The 12,245-nt window shown below is 36.8% G+C and overlaps 1 protein-coding gene across 1 annotated transcript in view; it reads right to left on the bottom strand.

The window, feature by feature from the left end:
* Positions 1-12,245, bottom strand: part of LOC137295839 (calcium/calmodulin-dependent protein kinase type 1-like) — a 72,522-nt gene that overhangs the window by 39,634 nt on the left and 20,643 nt on the right. The gene's annotated exons all lie outside the window — the stretch shown is intronic.

Here is a 12,245-nt window from a genome sequence, read left to right as displayed (position 1 = left end):
TTTACCCAAGTCAGTGACATGCCAGTCACAAAAGACAGCAGCACCTAATGAGAACATGATCACACATTTTATTAATTATCTCAGTACTCTGTCTCGGCATAATTTGCTTTTCATCATTCACACTGATATTTCTAGATAAGCATTACAAACCATTTTTGACAAACAACACTGTTCAACTGTGAACATTTGATGATCCAAAAACATTTCCATCTGAAACTTTTGTATATAAAACTGAGTAAACATACATTTATACATTATCACTCATGATAAATGTCATTACTGTTACATTCAGTAAATGACACTGTTTGTGTGTGTTTAGAATATTGTTTGCCAACAGATGGTGTTACTTAAAAATTAAAGGTAAAATTCAATTCCAGAGGTTCCACCATTGAATCAGAAATGACAAAGTTTCTTTGAACAAAATTTCTTTTTCAAACGGAGGTGTCAAGTCTCGTAAAGAGTATTCTACATCTATGTTGGTCAGTCATGGATGTAAACTGGACCTCTGGTTTCCTCCAGAAACAACACCTAGAAACATCACTAATACCAAACATTCACACCCATCAATGCCCCCAAAAAACTATGATGAAATTTATTTCAAACTGCTACTTATTACTGACTATCTAACACCATAAAACCCTCACAAAAGGCATTAAATTCTTCTTCCTGGCATAAACTGGTCATCTCCATGGAGGTTTCTAGCGACAGCTCCATAACATTCTGGTCCTGCTCAGACTGTTAAACTGCTGTCTCTAGCTTCAGCAATAAACACTATACTTTCAGGAAATGTCAACACAGTTTTCAATATTGGACCGAGTGTCCCCAAAGGTCAGCAACATTATGTAAGTGTGGATGGGGGACAGTTGACCTTTGCAACCAGCCACAAAGTAATTAGCCACAGTCTGTCAATATTGGCTCCCATAGCTGGACACATTAAAACAGTAATTAAATTGTGGTGGACTGGGAGAAGTCACCACCCTGCTGCTGCTGCTGCTGTTGCCTCCGCTGCCTCTACCGCACCCACCCACACATCCACACCTTCAACAAGTCATAAATACAGGTCAGGGACAACTACGCTTGAAACATTAACGCATGTCATCTCACACTGACAATTGGTTCTCTGATCAATGTATCACCAGCACCATCTCAATGGCTGCAACCTGTTCCTCCAACCACCTGCACTCAAACCTTACACTCTAGAGCAGACTAACAACTAGTCTGAATTGAACATTTTTACAGAACAAAAGCTCATAAAAAAAACAAGAAGACGACAAAGTCATCAATATCCCCCTCAATGGCAAAATACTCTTCATCAATATGTCTACTAATTATGATTACAGTTATGTCAATGTTTTGGTATGCATATGGCAGAGATTACTGTAAGGTTTTACAGTTCTGCTCTGGAAAAGAACACTACCACAAAATTCAGTCGAGCTCGAACTTGTAACCATGGAAACGCAAAAATATTTTATTCAGAAATCCAAACCCACCAAAAGGCACCATTATACAACCAAACCTTTCTATGTGCCAAGTGAACGGTTTTGAAGTTTTGCTCTGAATAAGATCACACCCATCAATTTCAGTCAAAAGTCAAATTTGTTGTCATGGAAACCCCCAAACACTTGTCTAACCCCCAAAAGGCACATCTCGGGATCATGGTGAACATGTGTACCAAGTTTGATAAAGCTTAAGTTTGGGACGTCTGCTCCGAACAAAAACACACCTTCAAAGTAATAGCCTAAGTCATGTTTCCATGGAAAGTGCAAAGAATTAAAATTCATATCCGGGTCTTATCCCCAAAAGGCACATCCAGGCATCATGCTTGACATATGTACAAAGTTTGATGAAGCAAACATGTATAGTTTAAGAGATCTGCTTTTGACAAAATGACATCCATGAGCTACCAATGACTGTCCAATCAAACGAGAGATGGTTCAATAGATTTAACCAATCAGACAACAGCTACTATTTAGGGATTGAATGGACTTTCAAAATATTCAGGTCACTGACACAGATCTCTCCACAAACAAAAATCTGCATATAACACAGTTATTTGACCTCCAGTATACATGCTTTGGGGTTTCTGTAGTCTGTCGTACTGACCCTGAAGTATATATATCCAAGAAAGCCCACGCAAGTCTAGAAAATGTGGCAAGTCTAGATTTCCATAGCTTCAGGATATGAAGAAAGTCTCAGGGCTCCATTTCATTATATTATTTTTGTTCACTATGAAGGTTTTTTTCAGTAAAATATGTTCACTTCAGAGACTAGCTGTTAGTCTAGGGTTTCTGTTGACATGGTTACCCGTACCTAATATTTCCGCAAGAAAAAATCCTTGAATACTGCCAACAACACTATTTTCAGCGACTGTTTACTCACTGTTGTCATGGTTGTAGGTATGCCGTGTGCATCACTCGGAAGCGAGTGTATGCTAAATAGCATGCGGAATCGTTCGTTTACGAACCCTTTCGAGATAAAAAGTTCAAAAGGTATATGTGCACTTTCACGATTTGGTAAGCTGTGTTCTGATTGGTCAATCTCAAAGGTTACCTGACGCGACCTCCCATAAGGTTTTGTTAGACTCAGTGGTGGAGTGTAACAAAAAGTACTAAGGATAAGTTTACTTAGACTGAAGATTGGTTAAAGAAGTCCAATAAAATTCTAGATATACCACGCACATATACATACTTCAGAGTTTTGAATTCTGTGGAAAATTCCCTGTTTCTTGATGCCATCCACTATTATCTCAGACGAAGCTAAAGTACTTAAAATTGCTTTTAAAAATAGGCTTCATCGTAAATGTCCCCATTTTTCACCTTATCCAAAATCACAATTCAGAGCGTTATTTGCTGTATGTTTTGAAATGTGAAAATCGGATAAATACTGTGAGCACTGAATCTCAAAAATAGCATATTATTGATCACTGATATCAAGTTTTCATGTAGCCAGTAATGATAATTCTGAAACGTCGCTGATGAACCCAGAATCGGTTGTGATGTTTTCGAAAATGCACTTACACGAACGCCGAAGTGCACTTTCCGCCATATTGGATGGTGTTTACAAAATCCTGTTTCGAGTAGGCCGGTATTGAGATGCCTATTACGTCGCTTATATTTCATAGTTAGCTGCGAGAAACTTTTACATTTGAACTTTTAGTGCAGCCTGATGCCATCACTGACGCAAAAATGAAGTAGAACAACAACAGTACTTATCGGCATTTCTGGCTTCTTCCGTCCTTTACAATGTAAGCTATAAATACATAGGACAGTACACAGATATTGTATTACTTACATCTCACATTTATGTACAAAAGATCCCTGAATAAAGGAAAGAGTCCTCATAAAATCCTGTCTACCCTTGTCAGTGAAGCAGCCATTTTGAAAGAAATCGGTCATAGGTAGTGATGTCACACGTCAACATTGTTGCACATATTTGGCAATTTCTTTGAGGTGAAGGTCGGTTGAACAAGAGAAAACACAATGGCCATATCAGTCTGATTGCACTTTTAGTATTGTGATGTATATTTTGCGTATCGTTCAGACATTTTTTCATGAAACAGATTTCAGCATCTGCATATATCCATGTTCAACATCATATCATACGTGGATATAGGGTATACATTTTTATTCTTTGAAAGCTTTTGATTGTTTGAATAATTGACTCAGTAAATGTACTATACCACATTTTAAGCCTTTACATAAGTGTTAGAAGATCACACGTAGCCATTACTGCAACATGTGCTTTAGTTCCTGTGATGTACAATATTCAATACTTTGGGACAAATATTGCAGTTTCACATGAACAGGTTAATAAACAGCGATTTAATTCATCCTTTTAAGTAAAACTCTTAATATTAATGAAAATGATTTGTACATTGTATGAAATGTATAGGCATACATATTTAAAAGAATTGTCTTGTTCATTGCATTGGTTTGTGTCGTTTTTATAGACAAAACAGTTATGAAAATTGACTGACCAGGTGCAAGTTTGTCAAAATCGTTTTATGATTCATTATCATTGTTTTAGATAATAAAGTCAATTCAAATTCGATTAAAACATATTTTAATGGCAGAACATTTAACTCAAACAATATTTATACGAAAATTGTTTAAAAATATATAAACCAGGTCATGTCTTAATTTGGACAAACCTTTCGTCCATATTCTAATAGTTCCATACTGAAAAAGCGATCCCTTTGTACCTTTCATTGTACACTTATGAAGTGAAATAATCACATAATCATAAGAAGAAAACTGTATATCCTAAATGAATATTCAATGAATATTCAGGTGTAATGAAATTTTAATTTATGCCAAACTGATGCCTGACAGGTGCGCATGTTGCTCACAGTAAGATACGTAGTAAAACCGTCTAATTGTTGATATATTCAGGACACTATTTCAGTGGTAAAGCCATTCATTTTATGTTTTGTCTAGAAAGTGTTGAATTCTGACACAGTAGAAGAGATCTTTAACACACTGAGTGGAAGTTAGGTTAGATATATACTAATCAGCAAACCAGTGTCATCTTTTTCCGACGTCACAAAATACACAAAACATGCCATGATGTCAACTAAAATGTTGCATTATTTTCAGTTATTTCATTACATTTGAAGATGTGTCTGTTACTCTGTTAATAATGATGCAAAATTAATCAAAATACATCTATACAAACAGGAGAACATGGGAATCTAAGAACTAAATTATGTATCGGATTGGGCCATCCGAATTGCTATTACCTGCTTTCTGATGTAGTACATTGGCATCTTTTCTTATAAATTGTAAAACTCCCAGGTGGTATCCGCTAACACTGGGGAACTTTGTACTGGAATAGTTTGGTTCAGTGTAAACAAACATAACGAAAATACACTGACCATATCCAAAGCAAATTCTCTCCATGTGATCTGAGTTACATTGACCTAATGTAAAGCGTAGCAGAGTTATGCCCCCTTATCTATATACGTGCATGACCTCTCTGTCCATGTTTGACGCCATAGAAGAAAATCGATTTTTGACATTTATTGTGGGTCATTTTTTATTTTGTGAGTATGCCGTTATGCATTAGCACATAAATCCATTTCATATGCACTTGTCATTCAGATATCAAGCTATATTTTCTTCGCTCACACTTTACATAAAGATGACAAATTAAAAAAATCATGGCAGAGTGCTTTTATCGGTGCACGATAAAAAACGGAGAAATTTACTGTTTTTTAACGCACACAAACGTTTTGGACAACATTTAGCTGTGTCTATTTCTCAAACCCCTGAGGTAGTCGCATTTATATTTATACCAACGGATAGGACATTAAATATTGTACATTTGTGTGTAATTTTATAGCTGTACGCAGATCCAGGACCATGCAAGCGCAATTCTCACACAACGCTCAGTTTTCAAACCTTACGAAAATGTGCGTCTGAAAAAAAACTCAGCATCCAGGGGGTTAAGCTATCATAAATAGTTCAGGAGATATGCTTCGGGTGAAGTATTGCAGACCAACAGGCAGATGGATGGATGGATGGAACTCATTCTTATATCCACTGCTGTTGCAGGAGATGATTAAATATAATGAAAAGGGGCTCTCAGACTTTCTCCATTTTCAGTGGAAATCTAGACATGCCACATTTCCTAAACTTACATGTAATTTTTTTTTATATATTTGCTTGAGGTCTGTCTGACAGACAGATCTCCAGTCTCCTAAAGTATGGGACCATCTACACTTGTATGCCTTTTACATTACATAACTGGCTGAGCATAAGGGTAAAGGGACAGTGAAATGGATGATTTCAAGTGAAGCTCTTAATCTTGCAGGTTGAAAAAGACTCTTACAGCCAAGTGGGCAAGATGAAACTATTGCAAAAGTTCCAACAGAGTCTACAATCCTTCCAAAATGTAGAGGTTCTAGCATTGAAACTAATTGTGTCTTTAGCTAGCTCAGGAACCAATCGTATAATTCCAGAGTTCAGAAGCTGGACATCAACTATTGGTTCTATCTTTCAAAATTATATACCGGTAATAGTGATATCTTGAGATATTTTTAATAGCACTGACTGTGTCAACTTTCCCAGGATGAATCTGAGCATGGAAATTTACGATTGTGTTCAGTTTTCAATAGATGAGGTTGGAACATTTAGTGATACTATATGAAAATATACAAGCACTGTCACCATATTCCAACCCCCACAAACCCTATCTTGCATAATCCACACACACACCCCAATCTTACTCTGTAGTTGTTCAAAAATACAAACATTTTCAAGACTGACTGACCTTGACATGAATGTCAGAAAGTATGAAATGTGCAAAATATAGTACTAAAGAAAGTACTCTCTTGATGACCATTTAACAAGTTGAACTCTTGAAAGTGCTGCAGTAACCATGAAGATTATGTGAAGGTCACCCAAACTAACTGGGCCCTGCAACTTTTCTAGGTAAAGCCCTGGGGTCTCTGCGCCTTCCTTGGGTGAGTGTGTGAGTGCACTCTGCAATATTCCAGCTTATATGGTGGTGGTCTGTAAATAATCGAGTCTAGACCAGAAAATCCAGTGATCAACAACATGAGCATTGATCTGTGCAACTGGGGATTGATGACATGTGTCAACCAAGTCAACAAGCTTGACGATCCGATACCATTAGTCGCCTCTTACTACAAGCATAGTCGCCTTTTATGGCAAGCATGGGTTGCTGAAGACCTTTTCCATCCTGGACCTTCATGGGTCATGCCTTCCTCAGATAAAGGTTAATGTTGAATATGTAGAAAATCCACTGGATGGTTCTAAAGATAGCTTAACAAGTTGATTATCAAGCTGACCCCTTGAAATTTATGTGAAGGTCACCAAAATCAACTTCTCTAGATCAAGCCAAACGCTTAATAAAAAGAAAATCCAGTGAATGGTTCTTGATATATCTCACTTCCAAGAGCAAACGTTAAAGTCCTCTTCTGACTTTGAAATGAAGATCAAGGTCCGCAAACCTGAGTATTATGAACCAAAGCACCATGTATGAAAAGAATCTAGTAAACAGTTCTTAAGATATTCAAATTTGGATGGACGGTGCCAAACACTACATGCCCTGCTTCGCACTATATGTGCGGTAGGGGATAATAATAAAGAGAACATCTGTCAATTATACATATTGATTATACACAGATTATATAGTCATATTGATCATACATATATAATTCCCACGCAAGAGAAATGATGCTTTAAATACTGTACAAATTTCCATTCAATCAGTTTAACAACACATCTAATCTGATAAGCAACAGCTACATTGACTATCACTGTTGGAAAGGAGAACAAAATTATCCATCATTAGGACAGTCCTAATTCTACATGGTATAGTTAAATGATTCAGCTGATTACTGAAGTAATATTCTAGTGAGTGGCTGTAACTTGGTCTTATTCCTGTCTCTAAGTGTATTACACAGCCAGCGAGGGCAGGGAGGTGACCATGACGTCCACCTGACAGAGCAGGGACAATTACGCTGATTGCAATACGATGTTCACAACTGTCACCCAATACAAGGTCACAATGAAGAGTGACAGGAATAGAGTAACTTTCATCAACTGCCAGGAACCAGGATGACTGTGACTCAGTCAATTCGTGTCTTACAACTAAGCTCTTTACAACTAAGTATTTTGGGATTTCATGATCCTGTGTCACCTCGAAAAGCAACTTTAAGCACATGACTCGTCTACATGCATGCATGTATCGTGTTGAAGCCTGTTGTGCACAACATCCTGTTTATGTTTAGGAATATCTGGTAATAAGAGACCAGAACATTAATCATGATATTCTTGTATTCAAGAAGAAATATCTCCTTGGACTCTGAAAACAGCTGCCTTGTAATTTAAGTGCCTTGTGTGAAAAACATTGCCCCATATGCAGACATACAACTGTATGACCAATCACAAAGTAAATGTCACAATGATTACACAAAACACAACTTATACATCTTCCTCAGTTGACATAAATCAGTCTCTGACCTACAGGATTTCATCATTACTACCTGTCACCTTCAACAGGTTTTAACTTCATATCACAATTAAAACACATTTTTGGCTCTGCACTGAGTGATAAAGATATTAGATGTAAACAAAGGGGCGATCCCTCACTGTTTCTAGCTAAGAATAGATCCATTTGGATGAAGCCAGGTGTATGTGTAACACATGCAGAACCTGGATATTCAATGGCACCAAGGAAGCAGCCTCATTGTCTGTATTCCTGACTCCAGGGAAGAAACTAAAAACCAGTCAAACTCTAGTCCAGAATGACTGGGCATGTTTATATTACCTCAGCTCTAGGTTTCACAATATGAATTTTTCTGAGTTCTTTAGAAACGTCAATTTAATAGACTTTGTGGAGGCTTAACTTCGCAACACAATTGTTGTTTTGAATAGATCATAAGGCATATCCATGCAAGACAGATTTTCATACATTTACTGCATGCCTTTCGCATGACAACAAGAGCCGAGTCTGTCAAATATCTTACTTTATACCTACACTCACAGTTCCAGCTAAGCTTTTGGTTACATGAGTCTTTAACCCACATATTTGGTTTTCATTCTGAACTTGTTTTGGGTATTCACTTCTTTTCCCCTGCATTTCTAATCATCTGCATATTTTAGCTCCTAAACATGTTTTGCTGAATACTGGCATTGTGTGTAAACTCCTTAAATCTAAGTGTCGTTGTGGCCCATAATTTCATGATCAGTATATTCAATATATCAGTTGTAACATCTCATTTGTCTAACCGATCAGTTGTACCATATCATTTGTTTCATCTATCTGTTGTGACATCTAATTTGTTGTATGTATCAGTTGTACCATATCATTTGTTTCATCTATCTGTTGTGACATCTAATTTGTTGTATGTATCAGTTGTACCATATCATTTGTTTCATCTATCTGTTGTGACATCTAATTTGTTGTATGTATCTGTTGTAACAAGTCATTTGTTCAATGCATTTGTTTTAACATCTCATTTGTAACATCTCATCTCATGTCTATCAGTTGTGTGACATGACGAAATACTCGTAAATATTCTGTGTTTTTATCCTTTAGTTTTAACTGAATTAAATATTCAATTTAGCATATGTTTAAACATTATATACTTCACTCTTCAGTTTCTCTTACCCCTTTCTCTCAGCTTACGATCACCCTCAGCACTGCCACACAATAGCCAGCCCAAGCACTCCACTTACCATCCCTTTGTCATTAACCTTGTCAGCCTACTCCCTGTTTAAAGTTTGCAGTCTATTATCAGTTGAGATTAAACATTTCTACTGGTCACTGGACACATTTGGATGATTTGAACAGTTAGTTTGTTGGAGCTCTCGAGATCATTTCCAAAGGTTAGTCTCTTTAAATACTTTTTGTGGTTTTGTACATATTCATGTGTACAGTTTGTTTATGCTTTGATAACCTGGCTGCTTTGTCATATAGTAGGTACTGAGTAGTTAGTGATAATTAGTTGTTTTGCAGAATGCAATGCATTATAAGTTCAAATATTTACAAATGGTAAATAATCTGGTAAGATATATATGTATATCAGTGTTAATCTTCACGTAATATACTGCTGTTGTATGAATGTGTGATGCGGAAATGTGTGAGTATGCTATGTGTAAATGTATGAATGTAAGAATGAAGTAGGGTTTTACCAATAAATATATTTTAGTGTTTCCCATTAATCAACATTAGCTAAACATATTTGTTTGCATTGCTGTTGTTGCCATTCGATTAGTCTGCACAGTGTGTATATACTAGTATGTTTCATTTATTTATGCAGATATGTAGCTGTATTGCTCGTGCAGCTGTCAGTGTCACCAACTCATCATACCCAGGTCCACACACTTGGTAGGTTCACTATATTTTATGCATTATGTAATGATTACTTGATGATAAATGTATGATGCTAGTTTGTTTCTCCATGTGATATGATCCGTACATACATATTTGTGTTCTATGTACGAATTAAAGTGTATTCTAAGATGCTTCGGTGAAAGATCAAAGGCGCCGACAATACTTTATCAGACGATAATGTGAACTTTTTGCATTACGTCACAATGTGTTGATGTCACTGTGCCATTCCAGACTCGAAATCAAACTCTTTTGCATTACGTCACAATGTAACCGACGTCACGATGGACGTCAGCTGCCATTGCCTCGTACAGCCTTCCACAGTAAACTGCTTCGTCACATCCCGTTTCTTGGTCTGCAGTTGCATCACACAGCTAACATCACTGTGGAAACATTACGTTTATGTTTTCCAACGGATAAAATGTCTCGACTCAAAATCTTACAGAGACACGGTAATGTTTGCAATGTTTACATTCCCACAATGCAATCGTGGAATGTCGCTTGACTTGTCAGCTTCCTCTGAATGTACTGATCTAAACTTTCATTGGTAGTACAAATGAGGTGGTCATATTGCCTTGTATGGTTTAAGAGAATCACAGATGCAATTAAAATGATCTAGAGGAGATATTTAACCCAAACATAAACCATCACCAAACTGTTCGTCATTTGTGTTTCTAGTAACCTTTGTCTAAACGTAGGGGGCTGACACGTCAAAAGAACAGCGCGTCAGTTAGCCCTGTGCAAGGATTCTTAATTTAGGTCACAGACACCGTCGTTTGTTTTCTGCCATAGATTAATCGAAATTAGGCTTAGGAGTTATTGAATACGGCATCTTAGAAAAGAAATACAGTTCGCTCTACCACCATGTATAGTGTAATAACGTTAATGCACTTGGATGCAAGCGTCCTCGTGCTTTGACTATAATAATTCAGGGCGAAAGTGTGCTTTATTACACTAGTGAGTGAGTGAGTGAGTGAGTTTAGTTTTACGTCGCACTTAGCAATATTCCAGCTATATGGTGACGGTCTGTAAATAATCGAGTCTGGACCAGACAATCCAGTGATCAACAACATGAGCATCGATCTGCGCAATTGGGAACCGATGACATGTGTCAACCAAGTCAGCTAGTCTGACCACCCGATCCCGTTAGTCGCCTCTTACGACAAGCATAGTCACCTTTTATGGTAAGCATGGGTTGCTGAAGGCCTGTTCTACCCCGGGACCTTCACGGGTCGCTTTATTACACTATACATGGTGGTAGAGCGAACTGTATTTCTTAACTAGTATTTGGAATCTGCTATCAATTAAGTATTGAGGTAATTATGTTTATGAAATGGCTCAGCAACGATAATATTCTGTAAATGGTTATATATATACAGATTATACTAATGACAAATATTCATGTTTCGTTTAAAGGATGTTTAAATTGTTTCAGCGTTTTTACATGAATCACTATAATAAAGGTAATACTACGAACACCACCGTGTCTGTTCATATATTGAGACAGTTTCGGTTTCAGTTGTAACAACTCATTTTTTTTACTGTAAAGATCACTTATACTCTAGGGGAGTGCAAATGCTTAAATCATTTATTGAAATTGTTAAAATAAAACCCCATCACTGAAACTGCTCATTTCAACATTTAATTACCTTAAAGTGACAACAGAGCACAATTCATTCACGCGAACAAAATTTCAACAAATCAGAGTGTCTCACCTCCGTGATGTAATATGAGGCACACCTGTGTGGGTTGTATTCATTTACATTTCAGGGAGTGGATTATCTTGTTTATAGGTTTGTCTAAACCAGTAATCGCGATAGTTGTTTTGAAAAATGAAAGCTCTGTGTTTTCAAAATCTACTGCCATTTAATCTTGTCACCTGCTTTGCTTACTTTTCTTGTCTTCATAGACGATTCTGCCCAAATTGCTTGTCATAACGACTATAAATCGTTCTTGTAGTTCTGTTACAAACAGTGTCATGCACAGTCTTTATGGTCATGATTCAAAAACATATTTAACACAGATTAGAAAGTATGTTTGTTGATCTTCTAACCTGATGAAAACAAACCAAAACCATGACACCACAATATTAAAAAATGGCTGTGCCCTGTCGCGAACAACTAACTGAAAATCCTTCCTCACATGACGTCTCTCAAATTTGCTTCAGAGCTCTGGCAACAGTTACATAACCTGTCTGTGGTTTTGGTAGCTTTTAATCACTCAGTATTATTTAACCATACATTTTTTAAGAATGAATTTGGAGTTCAGCTTAAGACTAACCAACCACAAGTCCTTCGTATGTAATGGTTAAAAGAGTACAAAAAAGTGAGTTTATTCATTCTTTAACTGCATACTTTCAGTTTCCTTGACAGTTTAATTAATCT

Source organism: Haliotis asinina, chromosome 9 (genome assembly GCF_037392515.1).
Source record: "Haliotis asinina isolate JCU_RB_2024 chromosome 9, JCU_Hal_asi_v2, whole genome shotgun sequence".
NCBI lineage: Eukaryota > Metazoa > Mollusca > Gastropoda > Lepetellida > Haliotidae > Haliotis > Haliotis asinina.
Note: the sequence above shows the minus strand (reverse complement) of the source record. Positions and strands in the feature narration are given on the sequence as shown.